Below are 15,322 nucleotides of genomic sequence, written 5' to 3' on the forward strand. Positions count from 1 at the left end.
ACACCCACAATAACTCTGGGTCATGGCCCTGATCTACAGACTGTCACAATGTACAATTCCATGCTGTCTGAATGTCAACATGTACCATGCGGCTACATACATGTGGACACATTGTAATACACCATCTCCCCTTCACATTGCAGGGGCACCGTCAACACCTCCTGCAGAGCAGTCCCAGACACTCTTCACTGATGACGAGGAGGACACCCCCAGCATCGACACCCCAGCCCTCCAAGACATCATTGACATCATCCACAACTCACCTCCAGGATCAGGGCAGCCAAGCTGCATCGAGGAGAAGCCACCCACTACCAAAACCACCCAGCAGGAGGCACCCACAGCCCTGACAGTCTCCCAAGACCCCCAGGAACAACACATGGCCTTCCAACGCCGTGTGCTGGAGGGCCAGAGGGAGACGGCTGAGCAGGTGCGGGTGGGGTACAACATCATGACTACCAAACTGGACACCATCCATGGGTGTCTAGGTCCCATAAGAGACCAGCTCCACAGACACCCACGGCCCGCTCCATGGTCTCCAACAAGTCCTGACTGACATTGCTGGAGTCATGATGCAGAGAGAAGAACACCTGCCCGCTCAGAGTGGCTCCAGAGATCCCTGCCGTGAGCTGGCACACATGCGGAGGCTCATGGAGGACATGGTGCGGATGGAGGCGGAAAGCATGGCAGCCACAGCTGCACATCAGCGGAATGTAGCTGGGATCTACCTTGCCTTGCAGATCCTCATCATGGTATTGCTGCTGCCCCCACACCATCCACATCTCCGCCCCCTGGTGTGTTAGTGCCTCACATTGCGGCCGACAATCCTTCTCCAGCCCCTGATGTGTCAGTGGCACACAGTGCCGCAGCCGGTACTGCAACACCCACAGGTGGGGCAGAGCACACATCCAAGGATGAGGACGTGGATGAGTTTGAGTTCAGAAGGAGGCACTAGCATTCATTTCCGCCACCTGGCCTGTTTCTACTTGGTGCCGCACATGGCCCCATGACCTTCCACTGACCCACGATACACTCCGCTGCATTTACCTTGGACCGCGACATGGACTGCCATATCCTGTTTAATGACCAATGACACGGCGACCAGACTGCAGACTGTACCCTTCCTCTTCCGCAGTACTTGTCATCCCCGGATGGACTCTGGCTGGCCCTCCACTGGCCCATATTGTGAAGTGTGCTTGACATGTCCCTGTACCGCTCCAGCTGCAAAACTCCACTGGATGTGCAATAAACATCCAGTAACGCACTGCTTTGTAATGTCTTCCATCATTCATGTATGAATGTGTGGATGAATGTAGGGACAGTGATTCCCCTTACGTCAATGATGCTCATCTAGTGGCATGCCATTCACAGTGTGCTACATTGCCTATTGTGTTCCAGGTGCCGTGGACACTACAACAGGGACACACGGATTAGTTACTTCCTTGTCCTGACATGGACTGAATCACACCCAGAGCCCCCGGGTCATTGTAGCAAGCCCTGCGCTGGTTCGGCGTACGCCAGGCCAGACCACTCGGCTTACGCTCCAAGAGGGGGGCCAAATAGCTACCTGTCGCAGGTGTACTCGCTGGTGGTGTGCAGGTCACTGGTCTAGTTGTCAGCATGTCACGGCCACTCCCTGAGGGCAGGTTTGCACACACACCACACCCATCCAGCACAGGCGTCACAGGCCATGTGACACCGCAAATATAAGGGGCTGAAAACGTCACATTCCCCTCTGCCGGTGTTGACTGGATGACGGACGCTCCACGGTTCTCAATCATAAAAAGGCCCATGAGTTGATGCGCACAGGGTCAGTGGCACCCGAAGCCTTGCGGCCGTCACAGGCCTACCACCACATAGCGCTGACTGGGGTTGCACAGAGTTAGTGGCATCCGAAGCCTTGCGGCTGTCACGGGCCCACCACCACGTGGAGCTGACTGTCGTTGCACCGAAATAGCTGAGCGGGTGTGCAGCCTTCGATGATGTTGTGTGCACTGATGTGGTCTCTGCCATTGATAACTCAGGACTCAGCGTAATGTGTGGGACCTGCTGGGCCGTGGGGCGGGTCTGCATGATGTGGACCATGCCATGCTGGCGGGACCGGCGCCTGGATCTTGCACTGGCACGTGGTGTGCCCACTGGTGGACACACCAGTGGCAGCAGGTGAACAGTAAGGCCTGGGTGCGCAGGGGTGGCGGTGTCTCTCTCTCTCTCCCTTTCTTTTCTTCTCTCTCTCACTCTCTCTCCCTTCTCTCTCTCTCGCTCTCTCTCTCTCTCTCCCTTCCATGCCTTACCTCTCTTTCTCTCTCTGGCTTTCTTTCCTTCTCTGTTTCTCTGATATGCGCATGACACACGTCCTGATTTTGTGCTTTATTTTCCAGGCTGTGACGTCAAGATTGTCCCTGACGGACCCGACTGGAGTCTTCCACATTGGTGTTTTGTGTTGTATTTCAATAAAGTTTTTGGGTTGTTACTTCAGTGCTGTGTGACTGTTTCTTGTTCTTCTGGCCACACGTGTGTTTTTTTTTCGCAATGTGCGTCATCATGCTCTTTTTGGGGCTCTTGTGTCGTGCACATTATGTGTATGTCCGGGGGTGGGGGGCTGGTGGCGGTGAGTGTTGTGGCTCTCATGGGTGTCGGAACTGCATTATCATTGTCTCCATGGCATCTGTGGGTCTTCAGGTGTGGCTCTTGGCTGGGCTCCCTTTCATGCTGTGGGTAGTCATCCTGCTTAGCACTAGCAAGAGTCAGGTGTTCAATCCCTGGTGCTACCGCGGCTTATCGCCTGTTTTTGGTTCGCTTCACAGATCTGGCAGTTCGTTGTGAAAGTGGTGTTGTGTTTTTTTGTGTGTTTTTGCACGGGACCGCCTACTCTGCATCTCATTAGGGTTTGTTGGTGGTGTCCACAATGGAGATAAATTTTGGGGCAGTTCTCTCGGGAATACTGGCGTTGTCTGCGGTTTGCACCAGCTTGTGAATGGGGTGTTAAATCTATCTCCACTTTTGATGTGTTAAGATGTGTTAAGATGGAGATAAATCGGAGATAAGTCCTTGTGAATATCCCCCTCAGTGTACTGCACTTTTAAGTTAAAAACTTCCTTTTATTGATACAAATTCATACTAAAACATTATTTGCGTTAGACATAACAAATCAGAGGCCTATAAAACAAATAAAACATACTGTACTGATCAAAACAGCATAGAAAAATATACACTGCCTGATGGGCTGGCCGAGCAAATCTCTGTGTAGGGCATTTATTGGCTGTTTGTGAGCCTTTTTTACCGACTGCTGGAGCGGTGTTTACTGTTGATTTCCCTGAAACTGCCTCAAACATTGCCTGATCTAATGCAGACACTCTCCCCCCCTTTCAAAACACCTATACAGCGTGTTTCTACAGGTTCAATGGTGCACGTTTAAACCGAATGCATCACATTATACGAAAAACAATCATTATGCCTTGCCTAAAATACAATTGCAATTAACCACCACATTGAGCTTCATAAATGACATGATTACATTTCTAATTGCACTAATGTCAGCAGCCTTTAGTAATACATTTCTAAGTCACACGTTAATATGTTTCCACTAAACATGTGGGCGAAGACTAACAATGATTATGGTGCACCTCTACAATTTTCAGAAATACATAGCGCTCTATCAGTGTCTTGCATTCTGTCTTGGTGGTTCAGTTAGAGGTGGTCTGACCATGATGGCTTCAGTAGTGGTGATCTGGTGGGAAGCTGTTTAACTTGTCGCCATCTTGGATCTTGAAACTTGTTGGAGCGCTTGTGCTGGGAAAAGGGACATGCAGGTAATTCATTACCTTTGTCCTGCACCAGCAATGGAGTGAGAAATTAAATGAAAGTCAAAGTCCCTCAGATTCTACACTGTGTGTGTGTGTGTGGGTGTGTGTGTGGGTGGGTGGGTGTGCGTGTGTGTGTGTGGGTTTGTGTGTGTACGTTTAGACATGTGTGTGTGTGTTTGTGTGTGTCTGTGTTGGGGATTATGAGGCCCGAATGCAAATTACTAATATTTTCATATTTATCTTTGTATATAATTAGAAAATATTGTGATTTGGTGGAGCAGGTAGTGTCCTGGATCGGGCATTCAAACAAATGCACATACAACCCCTTTAGAAATTCCTGGCACAAGAAAACAGGAGTGGAAGAGGAGACTGAGGTTACCAACAGTCTCCAGGAAAAGTGCATTGTAGCTTTTGAAGATTAATATTGCTGACAGGCACACTAATATTGAAGTAGGACCGGAAAGGGCCTAACGTGAGACCCTGTGTCAGATCCTTAAAAGAAATGTACCAGGGCATGGCAGAGTCCATGTCACCAGATGTTTGGAAAGCCATTGAAAGGGTGTCACTTGTTCTTCAGTGTTGAATGCTGTGCTAAGTTCTAATTGCACAAAAGGCAAGCCTCACCGTTACTGGTAGCTTTGGGCCATGCCTGGAAAAATATTACTGCTGCCCCAGACAACTGTGAAAGGACAACAATCTTCTTGGTACATGCATGGCAGTAACATCTGCAGATTACAGTACACCTTTTGGTGCTTCTCTGAAATGTACTTCCTTCTGCTAATTCTTGCCTTATTTTACAACTGTCCCTGCTCTGAGGGCATTATCACATATTTTGAGGAGGACTCTGGTGATTCTTTGTCTGATGGGAAAGAGAGACAGTAATGAACAATGGGACTGTCACTGCCAAGAAGAGCACAGTGTTGTAATACAATAACTTTGTTTCAAGGATCTTTGGTTTAATAGGCAAGCTGGTTATACAATTGTAGTTATTGTAAATGATTGGGTAAATAGTTAGAGACTTGTCTGATAGTGAATCAGATATGTGAAGCTTTTAATAACTACGGTCTACAGCTCCTACATAGATGCACAAAATATATTTCAGAGGGGGTGCAAGAGTGCTCTTCAACAAGAGCTGTGACTGCCTCGGCTACAAATCATTATAATCCTGTTATTATATGTGATGCCATAAATGAATCAAAGAGCAGTCTGCTTGCACCGGCGGGGTGACCAAGCATTGGAGACCCCAAATCCCATAGGATAATCACATGTGAAAGCTGGTAGTGGTGCGATTTTTTGGCTCAGAAGAGGCACACCCTGCAGCTGGTGGAGCAACAAGAACGGCTTGCCGGCTCTGCATAACACAACTTACCTTCACCTCCTGGGTACTGAATTACTGAGGGTTGATCTGGGAGTTGGTAGAGCTTCTGAGATCTCCTTGACCATATCATGAGAAGTTCTTTGCAGCAGGTGGAGTTGTTGAGTATACTGATTAACACCCCTATTGGCGGCTGCCTTGAGCTGCAGAGACAATGTATGATGACACAGGTGACTAGGGGTGTCGCACTGCTGTCTGGTGGGTTAACATAATCTGCTCTTTGGTGGGTTAATCTAATCTACTCTTAGAGTAGGGGCCCTGTGATACACACACTTGTGTGGAGGGAATGCGAAGCTTGGACTAGAGCCTTACTACTGAGGAAGAACAGGGAGTTCCTTATCCCTGGGGAGTTTGTGATGCTGGCGTCCATGTTCTCTTGAGTTCGCACTGTGAATGAAGGAGTTGAGTTCCCATTCTCTTAAGCTGATAATATATTCCGTTTAGGCTACACAGTACTGCACAGACTGAATAAGGACATACACTCTTACATTTCTTCTCAACACTGGGGCAGAAGTGGTGCTCACAGATAAGTGCCATAATTAAATGTCCTTGCTGTCCAGGATGGCATTACTTACATAAGGCTCTTGGAAGATCTGGTACTGTATTACAGTAAGTGCCCCGGGAGCGCACGGGAGTTTGAGCCCACTTTGCGCATCCCGGGGCACTTTGGTATTACAGAAGAGGTGCAGATGCTTGTGCGCCCCTTCAGTAATACTGATAGCACTGGCGCCAGCGCTACCTTCAGGGGGCGTTACCTCAAATGCATAGGGGGGTGCACTATGCATGAGGGAATTCCTTACCTCTGTTCATGTGCCGTATTACCGACGCGGGCGTAGAGGCAAAGTAGCTCTGAGAGCAGCCCTCTGGACGGGCAAAATGGGGGTCCTATGTACCCCACAGACATCCCCTTGCAGGCAGGTGCAGTCAATGACAGCACCCGCCTGCAAGGGGGTCTCTAATCCGTTGTAAAAGTGCAGGGAGTGTCTCCTGCAGTGTGAAAACACGGAGCGGCTGCAAGCACCCGCTCCGTGTTTAATCATGAATGAGCTGCTCCCAGGGCAGTGTGAGTTTGCGGCTGTCAACATAATAGGGCGCATTTTCATTGTTTGTGCCCTGCCATGCGCACCTTTTAAAAGGTGCGCCGGGCACAAACAACGAAAATGCGTAATATGGCCCCTTGTAAAACTGCAGGAATAAATGAGTGCAATCAATCTGACAACCCCCAACTGCTAAAGAGATAAAGTGGAAAGTACATCCTAAATAGAAGACCTTAGTGTTTCAACAAAAAGGCCATTGTATGGGCCTACTGGATGCCAATCCTGAGACAAATGAAAGTTGTCAACCAGAAGTGAGAGTAATACTAAGGGAGATTAAATTTAGCCTGGCCACTAACAGTGTTGTGTATAGTCTAACAAAGACAAACCACTCATGTCTAGACTGCTTCCTGGTCAGTCAAGTTGCCCTATCGTTGCAATGTAACATTGGCCCATCAGATGACAGTCCAGAGGCAAGTAAAAGTGGTGACCTAGAAATCAAAGTCATGCTGCGAGAGATGAGATTTTATCTAGCCTCTAATGAAAGGAGAATTTACAATATGAAGACTCGTCTATTTCTTCTTTCCCTGATTTTAAGCAGGGGTGGCTCCTTCGTAATGGTTGAGGAGTGCTGCCCCCTGCTAAAAGATGAAAAATAAAATGATAATATAAGCATTTTATTATGATTTTATTTTTGCCTGTCTGACAGCCGACTACGCGAGTCTTCAGTGTGACGGGGTCAGACAATTCTGTGAGAGAGGCATGGCAGGGAGAGGAGTGGTGGGTACTTTTATGTGTGCATGTCAGTTTGGTCGGCTGTCTTAGGCCAGCCAAATAGACATGAGCAGTTAGGTTTCTCCAACTCAGCTGTGTTGCACAGCCAGGTTGGAGAAATGCCACGGGCTCACAAGCACTGTCTGAGCGGCAAACCAAGCAGCTCAAACCAATCTCAGCACTTCTCTCATGCTGGGAATAGTAATCCCAGCATGAGAGAAGCCCCAGGATTGGTATCTGGGAGCCTGCGCAATGTGCAGCCGGAGTCGAGGATTGGGAGATAGGAGCAAGGCGGCCGCCGTCTGAGTTGCAGGTAAGTGCAATTTTAATTATATATTCCCTTTTGATTTCCCCCCCACCCACCTCCCCCTTCGGTCACACGACTAAGCAGTGTGAGAAGACGCTACTGATTTTAAGGCAACAGTGCAGGAAGTGAGGCAATCCTTTCCAGAAGTGAATAAGTAGCTGCATAAAATGGAATTGAAATATGCCATGATTTATCTGGCCAGCTATGCGTGGATTACAAAAGGAAAGCTCCTATCTTCCTAACACCTGAATCTGCAACGGACATTTTAGATACACATTTTTAGACTGAGAAAGTCCAATTTCACTCCTGGAGGGAGGGTGGGCGCTTACCACAGAGCTCTGCAATGAGCCATAATAAATGCTCACCTTCTCTATAGGTCTGTAATTGCATATTAATGTTTACTAGAAGGATGGCATGATGTGGGTAGAGTGAGCTATTCTGAGTCTTCATGCTATGCAATACACTAAGGGGGATAGCGAGTGGACCTTGAGATTTTTTTATTTTTATTTATGGGTGTGCGTTGTAGGATCGAGATGGGGAAGCTATACCAAACACTCTGAGCTCCTAAGAAAGAAAGTTAAACATCTGAAAAGCCAATTGCAACTTCTTTATTGTTATAGAAGTCACAGGGGTTCAGGAATATGTTGCCTTTGGTTGATAAAATGTTCTACACCTATTACCTTTCAACAGCCAAGCACCGCCAATCATATTAAAAGCTTGAAACACATTTATAACTTTAAAATGTTGATATTGGTGACCACAAATATGTCTTTTTAATTCACCAATTATCATTACTATTTTAGAAAGAAACGTTATTTGATGCATACACTCTCTTTACCAACTGTTTAAAATATAAATACTATATATAACTTGTGCAAATGCTTGCCATGTTTAATAGTTCTATTTTATAAATTCTCTTACATTAAAAACATATTTATTTAGAAATTTCTTCGAAGTTTTAACATTTTGATGTGAACTGCAGAAGTGAAGTCACTAAATTGCTCATTCCTTCAGTTATACAAGTTTCAAGGTCCCACACACTACGAGACACTGCCACCCGCAGACTGCAACACCAAAGCCTGCAAAGAAGCTGCACGTGGAATGTGAAGTGCATCTGCTTAATGTAGTAATTTGCATTTTGCAATAACTCACCTTATCTTGCTTTTGGCACGTACCTTTTTTTTTTTTAAGAATAGAAAACTCTTACTCAGCTGTCGGTCTTCAATGCAATCTTGTGATCGTTTATTCAAAACAATATTTCCACAGTATTCCCACCACATTCCATTAGTCATAGATTAACACACGGACAGTCAAATAGTTCGAGAGACAGACAGACGACCAGATGAAATCCTGGCTTATTACTGTACCAGCTGCCTATACAGGCTACCTTGGTCCACAGAGTCACCATGGTATTACTACTCCTCATGCGTACACTATGTACATGCAGTTGCAAAACAATAAAACCGGTTCTAATAGTCTCTCACAGCATATTTGCTTTCTAGTTAAGTCAAATTACAAATACAATTAAAAAATCTTCAAAATGTTTGCCCATTAACTTTCCAAAATTCTCATTTGCACAAAAGGATAAGTTACTTACCTGTAATCCTAGTTCTCTTCCACGGGTATCCTCATCAAAGTTATAAGCACAGAATATTCCTGCCAAGGTGCGGGGATCCCGGAAATAATAAAAAATATATATGAAAAATATATATGTGCAGCTCTATATATATATATATTTATATTCGAAGAAATGAAAATCCAAAGGGAAAAGGATCCACAAGAGCAAACTCGAACAGTTCAGCAGTTTATTTTTAGTTCAGCAGAGAAAGACGACACATTTCGACCATGTCAGTGGTCTTGGTCACATGATCATCGCCTCCATTATTGACTTTTTAAATAGTAAGTGCATAATTAAAAATCATAGACATAAAAGAAATGTTTAAGGCAAATTAATTACATCATGACAACACAAAAAATCACACTAACAGGCGCAGCTGTTTTGCAAAAAATGATCTATACAATACTGATCATTCTCAATAAATGTATATGGTGGTATTTGTAAGCCTCTATTGTTGTGTCCGTTTAAACGGTATCAGCCTAATCAGTGGTTGATAACAGTGCGTGATTGGCCGTTTGGGCAGAAATTGGGGACTAGTGCCCTTTTCCTAAGGAGAGGCTATGTGCTGTGGTGTGGCTAGAGGGATGTCCCTCGTGAGTAAGATGGATGTAGGACCTGATTCAGTCATTGTGTTTCATACTTTTTTTTTTTGCATATTTATATGGCGCAAACTCGACCTGAAGGTATTGAAGCGCTTTACATGAGCACCGTATTTACATTACACATTCAGGCACGGGGAGAGTGGAGTTCAAGGTGATTTCCAGCAATGGTCCTGTACAAAATCAGAGTACAATAATGTTAGCAACATAGCATATCATGGTCAATATTACAGTTATTCATGGCACTAATTCACTTTAAACAGTTACATGAGATTTCTAACACTTGGTGAGTTATAAATGCGCCTGTATTAGACATAAGAAAAGGTGCAATAAAAATTAAGGAAAGGAGGAAGAGGTCAGGCGTGAGTAGTCCACCAAGGCCATGGTGCTTCTATGGGAGGGTTTGTGTGGCTTTATAGGTGAGAATATAATTCCTCATCCTGATTCAGGCCGTCATGGAATTTGGTGCCAGCTAGGAGGATGAAGCGCAACTCAAGTTTGCGTAGAGCAGCTGTGCTGTTGTCTCCTCTTGGGTTGGGTGTGACCGTGTCCAGTCCAAAGAATTTGGATTTGGTCCAGTCAGCCCGTATTCCCTGGAGAAGTGTCTTGCTCTACTGTAACTTTGGTCACGATTTGTGATCGCCCGCCAGTGTTCTGAGATGCGTTTTTTGATTGGAAAGGTAGAGGACCCGATGTACCACAAATGGCATGGGCAGACTATAACATATACCACAAAGTCTGCACCACAGGTGATGAGTTTGGGGATTTTCCAGAGGGCGTTAGTTCTCTCTAATGTAACCTCTAGTACGTTATTGTTATTTTTACATGTCATTTGAGATGTCATCAGTGATGTCACTGACCATGTCATGAATGATGTAATATGTGACGTCATCAGCAGTGCATTGCTGGGGCACAAGTTATAGTTAGCTGAACTAACTATAACGGCCACATTTCTCTGGTTTTGTACGAGTGAAATATCCAACTAACTAACTATAACGTCCCTGAAACCTTTGGTTTTTCAATGAATTTCTAAGGTTTTTTAAATGCATATTTCTAACTGTAACGTCCCTGAAACCTATGTTTTTTTTCAGTGGCTTTCAAAGGTTTTTTAAATGCTAATTTCTAACTATAACGTCCCTAAAACCTGTGTTTTTTTCAGTGAATTTCAAAGTTTTTTTAAATGCTAATTTTTTAACTATGCCTACAAAGGTAGGACATGTGCAGAAAGAGGAAGAAAGACGCAGAAAGAAGCAAGAGAAATGCAGAAAGAGGCAACAGAGGTCCAGAAAGTCAAAGAAAGGTGCAGAAAGAAGCAAGAGATGTGCACAAAGAACCAACAGAGGAGCAGGAAGAGGCCTTGCTGCAAAGTCATACTGTGCCCCTAGCTTTTTGCTGATGGGTACTGGTGGTAACTGACTCTGACTAACCAGGCCCGAAGCCAGTGCTTTGCTGAAAGACACTTAGAATACAGTGAAACCACCTATATACACTATGTTCACTATAGGTTGGGGTACCCCTGTGATTGGCATGATCTCCGCTGTATGGCCCGAGTACATAATAGGGCAGGGGGATTAAAACTACCTCTAACTAAGAGGTGCAGAAGGAGGCAAGAGAAGTACAGAAAGAAGCAACACAGTTACAGAAAGAGGCAAGAGAGGTGCAGAAAAAATCAAGTGAGGTGCAGAAAGAAGCAAGAGCAGTGCAGAAAGAGCCAACAGAGGTATAAAAAGAGTACAGAAAGGGGTAGGAGAGGTACACAAAGAGGCAAGAGAAGTACAGAAAGAGGTAAGAGGGATGTAGAAAGAAGGAAGAGAAGTGCAGAACGAAGCAAGAGAATTGCTGAAAGGAGCAACAGAGGTGTAGAAAGAAGCAAGAGAGGTGCAGAAAGAGGCAAGTAAGGTGCAGATAGAAGCAAGAGCAGTGCAGAAAGAAACAACAGAGGTGCAGAAAGAAGGAAGAGGGGTGGAGAGAGAGACAAGAGGGGTGCAGAAAAAGGTTGGCTGGGTGCACTAAGAGGCAAGAGAGGTACAGAAAAAGGCAGGAGGGGTACAGACAGAAGGAAGAGAAATGCAGAAAAAGCCAAGAAAAGTGCAGAAAGAGGCAAAACAGGTACATAAAGAGACAACAGAGGTGCAGAAAGAAGCAAGACAGGTTCAGAAAGGAGCAATTGAGGTGCAGAAAGAGCCAAGATAGGTGCAGAAACAGGCAAGGGGAGTGCACAATGAGGCAAGAGAATTGCTGAAAGAAGCAACAGAGGTGTATAAAGAAGCAAGAAAAGTGCAGAAAGAAGCAAGTGAGATACAAAGACAGGTAGGAAAGGTAAAGAAAGAGGGAAGATGAGTGCAGAAAGAGACAACAGGGGTGCAGAAAGAAGGAAATGAGGTACAGAAAGAGGCAATAGACGTGCAAAAAGAGGGAAGAGAGGTGCAGAAAAAGGCAAGAAAAGTGCAGAAAGCGGCAAAAGAGGTACATGAACAGACAACAGAGGTGCAGAAAGAAGCATGGAAAGTGCAAAATGAAGCAACAGGGGTGCAGAAAGAGGCAAGAGACGTGTAGAAAGGAGCAAGTGAGGTGCAGAAAGAGCCAACAAAGGTATAAAAAGTGGCAAGAGAGAAGCAGAAACAGGCATGAGAAATGCACAAAGAAAGAAGCAACAGGAGTGTAGAAAGAAGCAAGAAAAGTGGAGAAAGAGGCACGTGAGATGCAAAAACAGGCAGGATATATACAGAAAGAGGGAAGACGAGTGCAGAAAGAGACAACAGGGGTGCAGAAAGAAGCAAATGAGGTGCAGAAAGAGGCAACAGACGTGCAGAAAGAGGGAAGAGATGTGCATAAAAAGGCAAGAAAAGGGCAGAAAGAGGCAAAAGAGGCACATAAAGAGACAACAGAGGTGAAGAAAGAAGCAAGACGTGCAGAAAGAAGCATGAAAATTGCAAAATGAAGCAACAGGGGTGTAGAAAGAAGCAAGAAAAGTGCATAAAGAGGCAAGTGAGGAGCAAAAACAGGCAGGAAAGGTACAGAATGAGGGAAGACGAGTGCAGGGAGAGACAAGGGTACAGAAAGAAGCAAATGAGGTGTAGAAAGAGGCAATGGAAGTGCAGAAAGAGGCAAGAGAGGTGCAGAAAGAGGCAAGAAAGTTGCAGAAAAAAGAGAGTGAGCTGCAGAAAGGAGGAAGAGAGATGCAGAAAGAGGCAAGAGAGGTGCAGAAAGAAGTGAGTGAGCTACAGAAAGAGGCAAGAGAGGTGCAGAAAGAAGAGAGGGAGCTGCAGAAATAAGCAAGAGAAGTCTAGACAGAGGCAAGAGAGGTGCATAAAGAGGCAACAGAGGTGCAGAAAGAGGCAAGAGAGGTGCAGGAAGAAGAGAGGTGCAGAAAGAGGGAAGAGAGGTGCAGAAAGAGGCAAGAGAGGTGCAGAAAGATGCACGAGAGGTGTAGAAAGAGGCAAGAGAGGTGCAGAAAGACTCAAGAGAGGTGCAAAAGAGGCAAGAGAGGTACAGATAGAAGAGAGTGAGCTGCAGAATGAGTGAAGAAGGGTGCAGAAAGAGGCATGTGAGGTGAAGAAAGAAGAGAGTGAGCTGCTGAAAGAGGCAAGAGAGGTGCAGAAAGAGGCAAGAGACATGCAGAAAGAGGCAAGAGATGTGCAGAAAGAGACAAGACACAACTAAATTGCTAACAATCAATATTTAGTACAAAAGTGTGGCACGCCTGACGTCATCTTGATGTAATCAAAACTGTAATACCTAAAGCATTTCCTTTAGAAAGCATAGAAATGAGAGGGTCTTATTTGTATGGGAATTATGGTTAGTGCTCTTAAAAACTAAAATGAGGACATATTTTCTGAGTTCTCAAATAGCGACAAAGCACTTTTAAATTATTTGTTATCTTTATGTTTTTTTATCCAGTTGACCACTTGATTACATGTTACGCTTAGGGGAGAGAATCTGGTGTTACTTCCAGAGCTGCAGCCTTTGCAACTGGGGAACCAAGTTGGAGTTTTTGCTTCAGCTCGACATTCTGGGATTCTGGTCAAATCACTTAATCTCCCCATGCCTACAACCAAAATGAGTTTGTCTTTGTATGATGTAACCAATGCTCATGTAAAGCACTCCAATATCTGACCAGCCTGTACTATATAAAACTGCAAAAAAAAGGATAAAAAGTGTTTACCACACTTCTGTCATTGGGCTATAGGTGGGCTACATCTGGGTGATATTTGTGCTACATTTGGGCTCTTTTTTCCTCTCGTGGCCATCTTGGGAGACTTATTTATTATGAAGTTTCCTAATTTCCTCATTTACTGCAGTCTCCTAAGAAGGAAATGCATTCAGTTTTTTACTTTGATTCCATCAAGAAGGCATTCAGATGTGTCACACATTTGCCATAAATTCAGAATGTTAGCACTCTAGTTGTTCATTGGATCAATGTAGTAAACCTACTGCTCACCAGGGAGTTAACTGGAAGTCTACTGCTGGTATTGAAAGTGATTGTTTCAGTCTGCATGTCAGAATTTTCCAATGAAATAGAAGAGGATTTGAGATCTCACTTAAAACATGCCCTAATTTTTCTTTCTGCCATTTGAGATGTCATCAGTGATGTCATGAGTGATGTCACTGACCATGTCATGAGTGATGTAATATGTGACGTCATCAGCAGTGCATTGCGGGCGCGCGAGTTATAGTTAGCTGAACTAACTATAACGGGGGAATTTCAATGGTTTCGTACAAGTGAAAAGTCCAGCTAACTATAACACCCATGAAACCTATGGTTTTTTCAGTGAATATATATATATATATATAATTTTTTCTCATACCAATGCAGCCCCCTTATAAGAGGCTAAACAATGCAATAATATGATAAATACTTGTGCGAACACGTCATGAATATATGAACCACAGTAGGGCAAGTAATACTTGAACTCCTTTTAATGAGTACAACTCATGAAAACTGCAAAAAGAGCAGGCATTGTTAGTCTACAGGCTGCATTGTAAGCCAATAGCATAGAAAATTTATGCAATTTAGAAAAACTGGCACCGTGCCTTTAAGGCAGCCATGACCCCTAGCTTCCCATCATGCCTCAGGGGTGACAGTTAGGTCAGTTGTTCTTTCTGGCTCCTTCTGTCAGGACCCTGGATTCCACTGCTCTGGAAGAGTGGGACTCTCTGCAGAGGTTCACAGAGAACCTATCAAGGGAAGACCCCAGAGATTTTGAGGAAATTGTGCAAAAAGACAGCTTGGTGGTAAACCAAGTGATCAGTGCCGCAGCTGATGGAGCGACGCTGTCTGCACATGCCTATGCTCATCCTTGTTTGGCACTCACACTGTTGAGGAAATGTCGAGGATGAAGTTAGAACACAATACCCTGAAGGCGGTTGTGCTTGAGAAGAAGAAAGAATTCCGGCGCCGTTACAGGCCCTTCGATCGGTGACTCTTCCGTCAGAGGGTTCAAACCCCTCATTGACAGAGGCAACAGCTGCAGGGTCAATCGAAGTCCTAGTACCAGGGTCGTCGTACCCCCCGGAGGAAGAGGATCCCCTTATCAGTCGACTACCTCAGCAAAAACACCAACTAATCAATGAGTGGTGCAGTTTTCATGAGTTGTACTCATTAAAAGGAGCTCAAGTAATACTTGCTCTACTGTGGTTCATATATTCATGATTCTTGATTCACTGAAAAAAACATAGGTTTCAAGGGCGTTATAGTTAGCTGGACATTTCCCTCGTACAAAACCCTAGAAATTCCCCCGTTATAGTTAGTTCAGCTAGTGCTGATGACATCACATATTACATCACTCATGACATGGTCAGTGACATCACT

Source organism: Triturus cristatus, chromosome 8 (assembly GCF_964204655.1).
Source record: "Triturus cristatus chromosome 8, aTriCri1.1, whole genome shotgun sequence".
NCBI classification, from domain to species: domain Eukaryota; kingdom Metazoa; phylum Chordata; class Amphibia; order Caudata; family Salamandridae; genus Triturus; species Triturus cristatus.